Source organism: Mesoplodon bidens (assembly GCF_964165515.1).
Source record: "Mesoplodon bidens genome assembly, chromosome: Y".
NCBI classification, from domain to species: Eukaryota; Metazoa; Chordata; class Mammalia; order Artiodactyla; family Ziphiidae; genus Mesoplodon; species Mesoplodon bidens.
In genome coordinates, this window is record NC_138180.1 from 14,308,495 (window position 1) to 14,327,300 (window position 18,806).

Consider the following 18,806-nt stretch of genomic DNA (forward strand, 5'->3'; position numbering starts at 1 on the left):
ACAAAGCTCCATGCCATTGTCATCACAATGCTTCATGACGCTTGTCATCAGAATTCTCCAATCCCTTGTCATCACAATGTTCCATTACCTTTGTCATCACAATCCTCCATTACTCTTGGCATCACAATGCTCCATGCCATTGTCATCACAATGGACCATGACATATATCATCACAATGCTCCCTGACAACTGTCTTAACAAAGCTTCATGACCTTGTCATGGCAATTCACCAGGCCCTTGTCATCACAGTGCTCCATGCCATTGTCATCACAATGCTCCATGACCTTTTTTATGAAATTTCTCCGTGACTCCAGTCATCACAATGCTTCATGACATTTGTCATCACAGTTGTCCTTGTCCTCGTCATCAAAAGACTCTGTGACTTATGTCACCACCATGCTCCATGAAATTCTCATCACAATGCTCTCTGACACTTGTCATCTCAATGCTCCATGCCGTTGTCACCACCATGCTCCATGACCCTTGTCATCACAATTGTCAATGCAATTGACAGCACAATGTTCCATGACCCGTGTCATCACAAAATTCCCTGCGCTTGTCATCCTAATGCTCCACAACATTGTCATCACAATGCTCCATAAACGATGTCATCACAGTGCTCCATGCTCTTTTCATCAAAATGCTCTCTCACCACTGATATCAGAGTGTTCCATCACTAGTCATCACTATACTCCCTCACTGCTGTCATCACAATGTTCCTTGACCCCTGTCCTCGCAATGCTACATGACCTTATCATCAAAATGCATCATGACCCCGGACATCACAATGTTCCATAAACCCTGTCATCAAAATGCTCTTGGACCCTTTTCATCTCAATGCTCCATGAACCCTGTCATCACAATGCACCATGCCCATCATCATAATGCTTCATGCTATTGTCATCACAATGAAATCAAAATGCTCCATGACCCTTCTCATCACAATGCTCCAAGCCATTGGCATCACAATTCTCCATTACCTTTGTCATCATAATCCTCCATGACACTTGGCATCACAATGCTCCATGCCATTGTCATCACAAGGGACCGGACAGATGTTATCACAATGCTCCAAGACACATGACATCAGAATGCTGCAGGGAATTCTCCACAAATTGCTCCATTCCATTGTCATCACAATCCTCCATGACCCTTGTCATCACAACGCTCCATGAAGCCTGTCATCACAATATTCCATGTCCTTGTCATCACAATGCCCCATGACCATTGTCATCACAATGCTCAATACACTTGTCATCACAATGATCCCTGAAACTTGTCAGAAGTCTCCTTGAACTCTGTCATGACATATCTCAATGCCTTTTTCAAGACAATGCTCCAAGCCCTTATCATCACAAAGCTCCATGCCATTGTCATCACAATGCTTCATGACGCTTGTCATCAGAATTCTCCAATCCCTTGTCATCACAATGTTCCAATACCTTTGTCATCACAATCCTCCATTACTCTTGGCATCACAATGTTCCATGCCATTGTCATCACAATGGACCATGACATATATCATCACAATGCTCCCTGACAACTGTCTTCACAAAACTCCATGACCTTGTCATGAAAATTCAACAGACCCTTGTCATCACAATGCTCCAGGCCCTTGTCATCACAATGCCCCATGACCTTTTTTATGAAAATTCTCCGTGACTCCAGTCATCACAATGCTTCTTGACATTTGTCATCACAATTGTCCTTGTCCTCGTCATCACAAGGCTCTGTGACTTATGTCACCACAATGCTCCATGAAATTCTCATCACAATGCTCTCTGACCCTTGTCATCACAAAGCTCCATGTCATTGTCAACACCATGCTCCATGACCCTTGTCATCACAATTGTCTACGCACTTGACAGCACAATGTTCCATGACCCGTGTCATCACAAAATGTCATGTGCTTCTCATCATAATGCTCCACCACATTGTCATCACAATGCTCCATAAACGATGTCATCACAATGCTCCATGCTCTTTTCATCAAAATGCTCTCTCACCACTGATATCAGAGTGTTCCATCACTAGTCATCACTATACACCCTCACTGCTGACATCACAATGTTCCTTGAACCCTGTCATCGCAATGCTACATGACCTTATCATCAAAATGCTCCATGACCCCTGACATCACAATGTTCCATAACCCCTGTCATCAAAATGCTCTTGGTCCCTTTTCATCTCAATGTTCCATGAACCCTGTCATCACAATGCACCATGCCCATCATCATAATGCTTCATGCTATTGTCATCACAATGAAATCAAAATGCTCCATGACCCTTGTCATCACAATGCTCCAAGCCCTTGGCATCACAATGCTCCATTACCTTTGTCATCATAATCCTCCATGACACTTGGCATCACAATGCTCCATGCCATTCTCATCACAAGGGACCGGACATATGTCATCACAATGCTCCAAGACACATGACATCAGAATGCTGCAGGGGATTCTCAACAAATTGCTCCATTCCATTGTCATCACAATGCTCCATGACCCTTGTCATCACAACGCTCCATGATGCCTGTCATCACAATAATCCATGTCCTTGTCATCACAATGCTCCATGACCATTGTCAAAACAATGCTCAATACACTTGTCATCACAATGATCCCTGAAACTTGTCAGAAGTCTCCTTGAACTCTGTCATGACATATCTCAATGCCTTTTTCAACACAATGCTCCATGCCCTTATCATCACAATGCTCCATGACTTTGTCATCACAATGCTTCATGACGTTTGTCATCAGAATGCTCCAATCCCTTGTCATCACAATGTTCCATTACCTTTGTCATCACAATCCTCCATTACGCTTGGCATCACAATGCTCCATGCCATTGTCATCACAATGGACCATGACATATATCATCACAATGTTCCCTGACAACTGTCTTAACAAAACTCCATGAACTTCTCATCACAATGCTCCATGACCTTATCATCACAATGCTCCATGCCATTGTCATCACAATGCTCCATGACCTTATTTATGAAAATTCTCCGTGACTCCAGTCATCACAATGCTTCATGACATTTGTCATCACAATTGTCCATGTCCTCGTCATCACAAGACTCTGTGACTTATGTCACCACAGTGCTCCATGAACTTCTCATCACAATGCTCTCTGACACTTGTCATCACAATGCTCCATGACCCTTGTCATCATAGTTGTCTTTGCACTTGTCAGCACAATGCTCCATGACCCATGTAATCACAATATGCCATGTGCTTGTCATCATAATGCTTCACAACCTTGTCATCTCAATGCTCCATGCACTTTTCATCAAAATGCTCTCTCACCACTGATATCAGAGTGTTCCATCACTAGTCATCACTATACTCCCTCACCCTTGTCATCACAATGTTCCTTCATCGCTTTCATCGCAATGCTACATGACCTTATCATCTAAATGCTCCATGACCCCCGACATCACAATGTTCCAGAACCCCTGTCATCAAAATGCAGCATGACCATTTTCATCTCAATGCTCCATGAAACCTGTCATCACAATTCACCATGCCCATCATCATAATGCTTCATGCTATTGTCATCACAATGAAATCAAAATGCTCCATGACCCTTGTCATCACAATGCTCCAAGCCATTGGCATCACAATTCTCCATTACCTTTGGCATCATAATACTCCATGACACTTGGCATCACAATGCTCCATGCCATTCTATCACAAGGGACCGGACATATGTCATCACAATGCTCCAAGACACATGACATCAGAATGCTGCAGGGAATTCTCTACAAATTGCTCAATTCCATTGTCATCACAATGCTCCATGACCCTTGTCATCACAACGCTCCATGATGCATGTCATCACAATATTCCATGTCCTTGTCATCACAAGGCTCCATGACCATTGTCATCACAATGCTCAATACACTTGTCATCACAATGATCCCTGAAACTTGTCAGAAGTCTCCTTGAACTCTGTCATGACATATCTCAATGCCTTTTTCAAGACAATGCTCCATGCCTTTATCATCACAAAGCTCCATGCTATTGTCATCACAATGCTTCATGACGCTTTTCATCAGTATTCTCCATTCCCTTGTCATCACAATGTTCCATTACATTTGTCATCACAATCCTCCATTACTCTTGGCATCACAATGCTCCATGCCATTGTCATCACAATGGACCATGACATATATCATCACAAAGCTCCCTGACAACTGTCTTCACACAACTCCATGGCATTTTCTTGACAATTCACCAGGCCCTTGTCATCACAATGCTACATGCCCTTGTCATCACAATGCTCCATGACATTTTTTATGAAAATTCTCCGTGACTCCAGTCATCACAATGCTTCATGACATTTGTCATCACAATTGTCCTTGTGCTCGTCATCACAAGACTTGTGACTTATGTCACCACAATGCTCCATGAAATTCTCATCACAATGCTCTCTGACCCTTGTCTTCACAAAGCTCCATGCCGTTGTCAACACCATGCTCCATGACCCTTGTCATCACAATTGTCTACGCACTTGGCAGCACAATGTTCCATGACCCGTGTCATGACAAAATGCCATGCGCTTCTCATCATAATGCTCCACAACATTGTCATCACAATGCTCCATAAACGATGTCATCACAATGCTCCATGCTCTTTTCATCAAAATGCTCTCTCACCACTGATATCAGAGTGTTCCATCACTAGTTATCACTATACTCCCTCACTGCTGTCATCACAATGTTCCTTGACCACTGTCATCGCAATGCTACATGACCTAATCATCAAAATGCTCCATGACCCCTGACATCACAATGTTCCATAACCCCTGTCATCAAAATGCTCTTGGTCCCTATTCATCTCAATGTTCCATGAACCCTGTCATCACAATGCACCATGCCCATCATCATAATGATTCATGCTGTTGTCATCACAATGAAATCAAAATGCTCCATGACCCTTGTCATCACAATGCTCCAAGCCCTTGGCATCACAATGCTCCATTACCTTTGTCATCATAATCCTCCATGACACTTGGCATCACAATGCTCCATGCCATTGTCATCACAAGGGACCGGACATATGTCATCACAATGCTCCAAGACACATGACATCAGAATGCTGCAGGGGATTCTCCACAAATTGCTCCATTCCTTTGTCATCACAATGCTCCATGACCCTTGTCATCACAACGCTCCATGATGCCTGTCATCACAATATTCCATGTGCTTGTCATCTCAATGCTCCATGACCATTTTCATCACAATGCTCAATACAATTGTCATCACAATGATCCCTGAAACTTGTCAGAAGTCTCCTTGAACTCTGTCATTACATATCTCAATGCCTTTTTCAACACAATGCTCCATGCCCTTATCATCACAATGCTCCATGCCATTGTCATCACAATGCTTCATGACGCTGGTCATCAGAATGCTCCAATCCCTTGTCATCACAATGTTCCATTACCTTTGTCATCACAATACTCCATTATTCTTGGCATCAAAAGGCTCCATGCCATTGTCATCACAATGCACCATGACATATATCATCACAATGCTCCCTGACAACTGTCTTAACAAAACTCCATGAATTTCTCATCACAATGATCCAGGACCGTATCATCACAATGCTCCATGCCATTGTCATAACAATGCTCCATGACCTTATTTATGAAAATTCTCCGTGACTCCAGTCATCACAATGCTTCATGACATTTGTCATCACAATTGTCCATGTCCTCGTCATCACAAGACTCTGGGACTTATGTCACCACAATGCTCCATGAACTTCTCATCACAATGCTCTCTGACCCTTGTCATCACAATGCTCCATGACCCTTGTCATCATTGTTGTATTTGCACTTGTCAGCACAATGCTCCATGACCCATGTAATCACCATATGCCATGTGCTTGTCATCATAATGCTTCACAACCTTGTCATCCCAATGCTCCATGCACTTTTCATCAAAATGCTCTCTCACCACTGATATCAGAGTGTTCCATCACTTGTCATCACTATACTCCCTCACCCCTGTCATCACAATGTTCCATGACCCCTGTCATCGCAATGCTACATGACCTTATCATCGAAATGCTCCATGACCCCCGACATCACAATGTTCCATAACCCCTGTCATCAAAATGCTCCATGACCCTTTTCATCTCAATGCTCCATGAACCCTGTCATCACAATGCACCATGCCCATCATCATAATGATTCAAGCTATTTTCATCACAATGAAATCAGAATGCTCCATGACCTCTGTCATCAAAATGCTCCAAACCCTTGTGATCACAATGTTCCATTACCCTTGTCTTCATAACGCCCCATGACACTCGTCATAACAATTATCCATGTTCTTCTTATCACAATGCTTCATGAACTTTGTCATCACAATGTTCAATATACTTGTCATCACAATGCTCCCCGACACTTTTCGTCAGTATGCTCCTTGAACCCGTTCATGATAAGGCTCTATGTATTTTTCATCACAGTGATCAATACCGTTTTCTTCAAATTTCTCCATGAACCCTGTAATCACAATGCTCCATGACCCGTTTCATCAGAATGCTCCATGAGACTTGTCATCACAAGGCTCCAAGGTCTTCTCATCACAATGCTCCAGGAACTTTTCATCACAATCTCCATTCACTTGTCATAACAATGCTCCATGACCATGTCATCACAATACTCCATGAACATTTTCAGCCCAATGCTCCATGACCTTCTCATCACAATGCTCCATGACACCTGTCATCACAATGCTCCATGACGCCTGTCATCAAAATGCTCCATGACCCTTGCCATCACAATAATCCATTCCCTTGTCATCACATTGCTCAATGACCACTGTAATCGCAATGCTCCATGACGCTTGTCATCACAGTGCTCTATGACACTTGTCATCCCAATGCTCCATGCCTTCATCAGCAAAATGCTACATGACCTTGTCATCACGATGCTCCATGCGCTTGTCATCACAATACTCCATTCCCATTGTGACCACAATCCTCCATGAAACTTGGGATCACATTGCTTTCTACCCTTGTCATCACAATGCTCCATGCTCCTTGAAATCAAAATGATCCATGACTTCTGTCATCACAATGCTCCACACACTTGTGATCACATTGTTCCAAAAAACTGGTCATCATAGCACTCCATCATGCCTGTCATCACAATATTCCATGCCCTTGTCATCACAATGCTCCATGACATTTGTCATCACAATTCTCAATACACTTGTCATCACATTGCTCGCTGACAATTGTCAGAAGTCTCCTTCAAGTCACTCGTGAAATAGCTCCATGCCTTTTTCATCACAGTGCTCCATGCCATTGTCATCACAATGCTCCATGCCCCTTGTCATAACAACGATCCATGATGCCTGTCATCACAATATCCCATGCCCTTGTCATCACAATGCTCTATGACATGTGTCATCACAATTCTCAAAACACTTGTCATCCAAATGCTCCCTGACACTTGTCAGAAGGCTCCATGAAATCTGTCATGAAATAGCTCCATGCCTTTTTCATCACAATGCTCCATTCCCTTATCATCACAATGCCCCATGCCCTTGCCAACACAATGCTCCAAGCCCTTGTCATCACAATGGACCATGATATATGTCCTCACAATGCTCCCTGACACCTCTCTACACAATACTCCATGACCTTGTAATCACAGTGCTCTATGCCCTAGTCATCACAATGTGCCATGCGCACTGTCATCACAATAATCCATGAAACTTGTCAGACCAATGCTCCATGACTCTGTAATCACAATGCTCTATGCCGTTGTCAGCACAATGCTCCAATCCCTTGTCACCACAATGCTCCATTACCTTTGTCATCATAATCCTCCATGACCCTTGGCATCACAATGCTCCATGCCATTGTCATCACAATGGTCGGACATATGTCATCACAATGCTTCATGACACATGACATCAGAATGCTCCAGGGGATTCTCAACAAAATGCTCCATGCCATTGTCATTACAATGCTCCATGACCCTGGTCATCACCACGCTCCATGATGCCTTTCATTACAATATTCCATGTCCTTGTCATCACAATGCTCCATGACCAATGCCATCACAATGCTCAATACACTTGTCATCACAATGCTCCCTGACACTTGTCAGAAGTCTCCTTGAACTCTGTCTTGAAACAGCTCAATGCCTTTTCATCACAATGGTCCATGCCATTGTCATCACAATGCTTCCTGACCCTTGTCATCAGAATGCTCCAATCCCTTGTCATCACAAAACTCCATGACCCTTGGCATCACATTGCTCCATGCCATTGTCATCACAATGGACCATGACATATATCATCACTATGCTCCCTGACAACTGTCTTAACAAAACTCCATGACCTTGTCATCACAATTCACCAGGCCCTTGTCATCACAATGCTCCATGCCCTTGTCATCACAATGCTCCATGACCTTTTGTATGAAAATTCTCCGTGACTTTAGTCATCACAATGCTTCATGACATTTGTCATCACAATTGTCCTTGTCCTCGTCATCCCAAGACTCTGTGACTTATGTCACCACAATGCTGCATGAAATTCTCATCACAATGTTCTCTGACCCTTGTCATCACAATGCTCCATGCCGTTGTCACCACCATGCTCCGTAAACCTTCTCATCACAATTGTCATTGCACTTGACAGTTCAATGTTCCATGACCCGTGTCATCACAAAATGCCATGCGCTTGTCATCATAATGCTCCACAACATTGTCATCACAATGCTCCATAAACGATGTCATCACAATACTCCATGCTCTTTACATCAAAATGCTCTCTCAGCACTGATATCAGAGTGTTCCATCACTAGTCATCACTATACTCCCTCACTGCTCTCATCACAATGTTCCTTGACCCCTGTCATCGCAATGCTACATGACCTTATCATCAAAATGCTCCATGACCCCTGACATCACAATGGTCCATAACCCCTGTCATCAAAATGCTCTTGGACCCTTTTCATCTCAATGCTCCATGAACCCTGTCATCGCAATGCACCATGCCCATCATCATAATGCTTCATGCTATTGTCATCACAATGAAATCAAAATGCTCCATGACCCTTGTCATCACAATGCTCCAAGCCATTGGCATCACAATTCTCCATTACCTTTGTCATCATAATCCTCCATGACACTTGGCATCACAATGCTCCATGCCATTCTCATCACAAGGGACCGGACATATGTCATCACAATGCTCCAAGACACATGACATCAGAATGCTGCAGGGAATTCTCCACAAATTTGTCCATTTCATTGTCATCACAATGCTCCATGACCCTTGTCATCACAACGCTCCATGATGCCTGACATCACAATATTCCATGTCCTTGTCATCACAATGCTCCATGACCATTGTCATCACAATGCTCAATACACTTGTCATCACAATGATCCCTGAAACTTGTCAGAAGTCTCCTTGAACTCTGTCATGACATATCTCAATGCCTTTTTCAACACAATGCTCCATGCCCTTATCATCACAAAGCTCCATGCCATTGCCATCACAATGCTTCATGACGCTTGTCATCAGAATTCTCCAATCCCTTGTCATCACAATGTTCCATTACCTTTTTCATCACAATCCTCCATTACTCTTGGCATCACAATGCTCCATGCCATTGTCATCACAATGGACCATGACATATATCATCACAATGCTCCCTGACAACGGTCTTCACAAAACTCCATGACCTTGTCATGAAAATTCACCAGGCCCTTGTCATCACAATGCTCCATGCCCTTGTCATCACAATGCTCCATGACCTTTTTTATGAAAATTCTCCTTGACTCCAGTCATCACAATGCTTCATGACATTTGTCATCACAATTGTCCTTGTCCTCGTCATCACAACACTCTGTGACTTATGTCACTGCAATGCTCCATGAAATTCTCATCACAATGCTCTCTGACCCTTGTCATCACAATGCTCCATGACCCTTGTCATCATAGTTGTCTTTGCACTTTTCAGCACAATGCTCCATGACCCATGTAATCACAATATGCCATGTGCTTGTCATCATAATGCTTCACAACCTTGTCATCCCAATGCTCCATGCACTTTTCATCAAAATGCTCTCTCACCACTGATATCAGAGTGTTCCATCACTAGTCATCACTATACTCCCTCACCCCTGTCATCACAATGTTCCATCATCGCTTTCATCGCAATGCTACATGACCTTATCATCTAAATGCTCCATGACCCCCGACATCACAATGTTCCATAACCCCTGTCATCAAAATGCACCATGACCATTTTCATCTCAATGCTCCATGAACCCTGTCATCACAATGCACCATGCCCATCATCATAATGCTTCATGCTATTGTCATCACAATGAAATCAAAATGCTCCATGACCCTTGTCATCACAATGCTCCAAGCCATTGGCATCACAATTCTCCATTACCTTTGTCACCATAATCCTCCATGACACTTGGCATCACAATGCTCCATGCCATTCTCATCACAAGGGACCGCACATATGTCATCACCATGCTCCATGACACATGACATCAGAATGCTGCAGGGGATTCTCAACAAATTGCTCCATTCCATTGTTATCACAATGCTCCATGACCCTTGTCATCACAACGCTCCATGATGCCTGTCATCACAACATTCCATGTCCTTGTCATCACAATGCTCCATGACCATTGTCATCACAATGCTCAATACACTTGTCATCACAATGATCCCTGAAACTTGTCAGAAGTCTCCTTGAACACTGTCATGACATATCTCAATGCCTTTTTCAACACAATGCTCCATGCCCTTATCATCACAAAGCTCCATGCCATTGTCATCACAATGCTTCATGACGCTTGTCATCAGAATTCTCCAATCCCTTGTCATCACAATGTTCCATTACCTTTTTCATCACAATCCTCCATTACTCTTGGCAACACAATGCTCCATGACCATTGTCATCACAATGGACCATGACATATATCATCACAATGCTCCCTGACAACGGTCTTCACAAAACTCCATGACCTTGTCATGAAAATTCACCAGGCACTTGTCATCACAATGCTCCATGCCCTTGTCATCACAATGCTCCATGACCTTTTTTATAAAAATTCTCCGTGACTCCAGTCATCACAATGCTTCATGACATTTGTCATCACAATTGTCCTTGTCCTCGTCATCACAACACTCTGTGACTTATGTCACCACAATGCTCCATGAAATTCTCATCACAATGCTCTCTGACCCTTGTCATCACAATGCTCCATGACCCTTGTCATCATAGTTGTCTTTGCACTTGTCAGCACAATGCTCCATGACCCATGTAATCACAATATGCCATGTGCTTGTCATCATAATGCTTCACAACCTTGTCATCCCAATGCTCCATGCACTTTTCATCAAAATGCTCTCTCACCACTGATATCAGAGTGTTCCATCACTAGTCATCACTATACTCCCTCACCCCTGTCATCACAATATTCCATCATCGCTTTCATCGCAATGCTACATGACCTTATCATCTAAATGCTCCATGACCCCCGGCATCACAATGTTCCGAACCCCTGTCATCAAAATGCACCATGACCCTTTTCATCTCAATGCTCCATGAACCCTGTCATCACAATGCACCATGCCCATCATCATAATGCTTCATGCTATTGTCATCACAATGAAATCAAAATGCTCCATGACCCTTGGCATCACAATGCTCCAAGCCATTGGCATCACAATTCTCCATTACCTTTGTCATCATAATCCTCCATGACACTTGGCATCACAAGGCTCCATGCCATTCTCATCACAAGGGACCGCACATATGTCATCACAATGCTCCATGACACATGACATCAGAATGCTGCAGGGGATTCTCAACAAATTGCTCCATTCCATTGTCATCACAATGCTCCATGACCCTTGTCATCACAACGCTCCATGATGCCTGTCATCACAACATTCCATGTCCTTGTCATCACAATGCTCCATGACCATTGTCATCACAATGCTCAATACACTTGTCATCACAATGATCCCTGAAACTTGTCAGAAGTCTCCTTGAACACTGTCATGACATATCTCAATGCCTTTTTCAACACAATGCTCCATGCCCTTATCATCACAAAGCTCCATGCCATTGTCATCACAATGCTTCATGACGCTTGTCATCAGAATTCTCCAATCCCTTGTCATCACAATGTTCCATTACCTTTTTCATCACAATCCTCCATTACTCTTGGCAACACAATGCTCCATGACCATTGTCATCACAATGGACCATGACATATATCATCACAATGCTCCCTGACAACGGTCTTCACAAAACTCCATGACCTTGTCATGAAAATTCACCAGGCACTTGTCATCACAATGCTCCATGCCCTTGTCATCACAATGCTCCATGACCTTTTTTATGAAAATTCTCCGTGACTCCAGTCGTCACAATGCTTCATGACATTTGTCATCACAATTGTCCTTGTCCTCGTCATCACAACACTCTGTGACTTATGTCACCACAATGCTCCATGAAATTCTCATCACAATGCTCTCTGACCCTTGTCATCACAATGCTCCATGACCCTTGTCATCATAGTTGTCTTTGCACTTGTCAGCACAATGCTCCATGACCCATGTAATCACAATATGCCATGTGCTTGTCATCATAATGCTTCACAACCTTGTCATCCCAATGCTCCATGCACTTTTCATCAAAATGCTCTCTCACCACTGATATCAGAGTGTTCCATCACTTGTCATCACTATACTCCCTCACCCCTGTCATCACAATGTTCCATCATCGCTTTCATCGCAATGCTACATGACCTTATCATCTAAATGCTCCATGACCCCCGACATCACAATGTTCCATAACCCCTGTCATCAAAATGCACCATGACCATTTTCATCTCAATGCTCCATGAACCCTGTCATCACAATGCACCATGCCAATCATCATAATGCTTCATGCTATTGTCATCACAATGAAATCAAAATGCTCCATGACCCTTGTCATCACAATGCTCCAAGTCATTGGCATCACAATTCTCCATTACCTTTGTCATCATAATCCTCCATGACACTTGGCATCACAATGCTCCATGCCATTCTCATCACAAGGGACCGCACATATGTCATCACAATGCTCCATGACACATGACATCAGAATGCTGCAGGGGATTCTCAACAAATTGTTCCATTCCATTGTCATCACAATGCTCCATGACCCTTGTCATCACAACGCTCCATGATGCCTGTCATCACAACATTCCATGTCCTTGTCATCACAATGCTCCATGACCATTGTCATCACAATGCTCAATACACTTGTCATCACAATGATCCCTGAAACTTGTCCGAAGTCTCATTGAACTCTGTCATGACATATCTCAATGCCTTTCTCAACACAATGCTCCATGCCCTTATCATCACAATGCTCCATGCCATTGTCATCACAATGCTTCATGACGCTTGTCATCAGAATGCTCCAATCCCTTGTCATCACAATGTTCCATTACCTTTGTCATCACAATCCTCCATTACCCTTGGCATCACCATGCTCCATGCCATTGTCATCACAATGGACCATGACATATATCATCACAATGCTCCCTGACAACTGTCTTAACAAAACTCCATGAACTTCTCATCACAATGCTCCAGGACCTTATCATCACAATGCTCCATGCCCTTGTCCTCACAATGCTCCATGACCGGGGCCTCCCTGGTGGCGCAGTGGTTGAGAGTCCGCCTGCGGATGCAGGGGATACGGGTTTGTGCCCCGGTCTGGGAGGATCCCATATGCAGCGGAGCGCCTGGGCCCGTGAGCCATGGCCGCTGGGCCTGCGCGTCCAGAGCCTGTGCTCCGCAACGGGAGAGGCCACAACAGTGAGAGGCCCGCATACCGCAAAAAGAAAAAATATATAAAAAATAAAAAAATATATGCTCCATGACCTTATTTATGAAAATTATCCGTAACTCCAGTCATCACAATGCTTCATGACATTTGTCATCACAATTGTCCATGTCCTCGTCATCACAAGACTCTGTGACTTATGTCACCACAATGCTCCATGAACTTCTCATCACAATGCTCTCTGACCCTTGTCATCACAATGCTCCATGACCTTTGTCATCATAGTTGTCTTGCACTTGTCAGCACAATGCTCCATGACCCAAGTAATCACCATATGTCATGTGCTTGTCATCATAATGCTTCACAACCTTGTCATCCCAATGCTCCATGCACTTTTCATCAAAATGCTCACTCTCCACTGATATCAGAGTGTTCCATCACTGGTCATCACTATACTCCCTCACCCCTGTCATCACAATGTTCCATGAACCCTGTCATCGCAATGCTACATGACCTTATCATCAAAATGCTCCATGACCCCCGACATCACAATGTTCCTTAAGCCCTGTCATCAAAATGCTCCATGACCCTTTTCATCTCAATGCTCCATGAACCCTGTCATCACAATGCACCATGCCCATCATCATAAAGCTTCATGCTATTTTCATCACAATGAAAGCAGAATGCTCCATGACCTCTGTCATCAAAATGCTCCAAACCCTTTTGATCACAATGTTCCATAACCCTTGTCTTCACAACGCCCCATGACACTCGTCTTAACTATTATCCATGTTCTTCTCATCACAATGCTTCATGAACTTTGTCATCACAATGTTCAATATACTTGTCATCACAATGCTCCCCGACACTTTTTGTCAGTATGCTCCTTGAACCCGTTCATGATAAGGCTCTATGTATTTTTCATCACAGTGATCAATACCGTTTTTTTCAAATTGCTCCATGACCCCTGTAATCACAATGCTCCATGACCCGTTTCATCAGAATGCTCCATGAGACTTGTCATCACAAGGCTCCAAGGTCTTCTTATCACAATGCTCCAGGAACTTTTCATCACAATCTCCATTCACTTGTCATAACAATGCTCCATGACCATGTCATCACAATACTCCATGAACATTTTCAGCCCCATGCTCCATGACCTTCTCATCACAATGCTCCATGACACCTGTCATCACAATGCTCCATGACGCCTGTCATCAAAATGCTCCATGACACTTGCCATCACAATAATCCATTCCCTTGTCATCTCATTGCTCCATGACCACTGTAATCGCAATGCTCCAAGACGCTTGTCATCACAGTGCTCTATGACACTTGTCATCTCAATGCTCCATGCCTTCATCAGCAAAATGCTACATGACCTTGTCATCATGATGCTCCTTGCGCTTGTCATCACAGTACTCCATTCCCATTGTGACCACAATCCTCCATGAAACTTGGGGTCACATTGCTTTCTACCCTTGTCATCACAATGCTCCATGCTCCTTGAAATCAAAATGATCCATGACCCTTGTCATCACAATGCTCCAAGCCCCTCTCATCACAATGCTTCATGACATTTGTCATCACAATTGTCCTTGTCCTCGTCATCACAAGACTCTGTGACTTATGTCACCACAATACTCAATGAAATTCTCTTCACAATGCTCTCTGACCCTTGTCATCACAATGCTCCATGCCGTTGTTACCACCATGCTCCGTGACCCTTGTCATCACAATTGTCAATGCACCTGACAGCACAATGTTCCATGACCCGTATCATCACAAAATGCCATGCACTTGTCATCATAATGCTCCACAACATTGTCATCACAATGCTCCATAAACGATGTCATCACAATGCTCCATGCACTTTTCATCAAACTGCTCTCTCACCACTGATATCAGAGTGTTCCATCACTAGTCATCACTATACTCCCTCACTGCTGTCATCACAATGTTCCTTGACCCCTGTCCTCGCAATGCTACATGACCTTATCATCAAAATGCTCCATGACCACTGACAGCACAATGTTCCATAACCCCTGTCATCAAAATGCTCTTGGACCCTTTTCATCTCAATGCTCCCTGAACCCTGTCATCGCAATGCACCATGCCCATCATCATAATGTTTCATGCTATTGTCATCACAATGAAATCAAAATGCTCCATGACCCTTGTCATCACAATGCTCCAAGCCCTTGGCATCACAATGCTCCATTACCTTTGTCATCATAATCCTCCATGACACTTGGCATCACAATGCTCCATGCCATTGTCATCACAAGGGACCGCACATATGTCATCACAATGCTCTATGACACATGACATCAGAATGCTGCAGGGGATTCTCAACAAATTGTTCCATTCCATTGTCATCACAATGCTCCATGACCCTTGTCATCACAACGCTCCATGATGCCTTTCATCACAATATTCCATGTCCTTGTCATCACAATGCTCCATGACCATTGTCATCACAATGCTCAATACACTTGTCATCACAATGATCCCTGAAACTTGTCAGAAGTCTCCTTCAACTCTGTAATGACATATCTCAATGCCTTTTTCAACAAAATGCTCCATGCCCTTATCATCACAAAGCTCCATGCCATTGTCATCACAATGCTTCATGACGCTTGTCATCAGAATGCTCCAATCCCTTGTCATCACAATGTTCCATTACCTTTGTCATCACAATCCTCCATTACTCTTGGCATCACAATGCTCCATGCCATTGTCATCACAATGGACCATGACATATATCATCACAATGCTCCCTGACAACTGTCTTAACAAAGCTTCATGACCTTGTCATGGCAATTCACCAGGGCCTTGTCATCACAGTGCTCCATGCCATTGTCATCACAATGCTCCATGACATTTTTTATGAAAATTCTCCGTGACTCCAGTCATCACAATGCTTCATGACATTTGTCATCACAGTTGTCCTTGTCCTCGTCATCAAAAGACTCTGTGACTTATGTCACCACCATGCTCCATGAAATTCTCATCACAATGCTCTCTGACACTTGTCATCACAATGCTCCATGCCGTTGTCACCACCATGCTCCATGACCCTTGTCATCACAATTGTCAATGCAATTGACAGCACAATGTTCCATGACCCGTGTCATCACAAAATGCCCTGCGCTTGTCATCATAATGCTCCACAACATTGTCATCACAATGCTCCATAAACGATGTCATCACAGTGCTCCATGCTCTTTTCATCAAAATGCTCTCTCACCACTGGTATCAGAGTGTTCCATCACTAGTCATCACTATACTCCCTCACTGCTGTCATCACAATGTTCCTTGACCCCTGTCCTCGCAATGCTACATGACCTTATCATCAAAATGCTTCATGACACCGGACATCACAATTTTCCATAACCCCTGTCATCAAAATGCTCTTCGACCCTTTTCATCTCAATGCTCCATGAACACTGTCATCACAATGCACCATGCCCATCATCATAATGCTTCATGCTATTGTCATCACAATGAAATCAAATGCTCCATGACCCTTGTCATCACAATGCTCCAAGCCATTGGCATCACAATTCTCCATTACCTTTGTCATCATAATCCTCCATGACACTTGGCATCACAATGCTCCATGCCATTGTCATCACAAGGGACCGGACAGATGTTATCACAATGCTCCAAGACACATGACATCAGAATGCTGCAGGGAATTCTCCACAAATTGCTCCATTCCATTGTCATCACAATGATCCATGACCCTTGTCATCACAACGCTCCATGAAGCCTGTCATCACAATATTCCATGTCCTTGTCATCACAATGCTCCATGACCATTGTCATCACAATGCTCAATACACTTGTCATCACAATGATCCCTGAAACTTGTCAGAAGTCTCCTTGAACTCTGTCATGACATATCTCAATGCATTTTTCAACACAATGCTCCATGCCCTTATCATCACAAAGCTCCATGCCATTGTCATCACAATGCTTCATGACGCTTGTCATCAGAATTCTCCAATCCCTTGTCATCACAATGTTCCAATAACTTTGTCATCACAATCCTCCATTACTCTTGGCATCACAATGTTCCATGCCATTGTCATCACAATGGACCATGACATATATCATCACAATGCTCCCTGACAACTGTCTTCACAAAACTCCATGACCTTGTCATGAAAATTCACCAGGCCCTTGTCATCACAATGCTCCAGGCCCTTGTCATCACAATGCTCCATGACCTTTTTATGAAAATTCTTTGTGACTCCAGTCATCACAATGCTTCCTGACATTTGTCATCACAATTGTCCTTGTCCTCGTCATCACAAGACTCTGTGACATATGTCACCACAATGCTCCATGAAATTCTCATCACAATGCTCTCTGACCCTTGTCATCACAAAGCTCCATGTCATTGTCAACACCATGCTCCATGACCCTTGTCATCACAATTGTCTACGCACTTGACAGCACAATGTTCCATGACCCGTGTCATCACAAAATGCCATGTGCTTCTCATCATAATGCTCCACAATCTTGTCATCACAATGCTCGATAAACGATGTCATCACAATGCTCCATGCTCTTTTCATCAAAATGCTCTCTCACCACTAATATCAGAGTGTTCCATCACTAGTCATCAATATACACCCTCACTGCTGACATCACAATGTTCCTTGACCCCTGTCATCGCAATGCTACATGACCTTATCATCAAAATGCTCCATGACCCCTGACATCACAATGTTCCATAACCCCTGTCATCAAAATGCTCTTGGTCCCTTTTCATCTCAATGTTCCATGAACCCTGTCATCACAATGCACCATGCCCATCATCATAATGCTTCATGCTATTGTCATCACAATGAAATCAAAATGCTCCATGACCCTTGTCATCACAATGCTCCAAGCCCTTGGCATCACAATGCTCCATTACCTTTGTCATCATAATCCTCCATG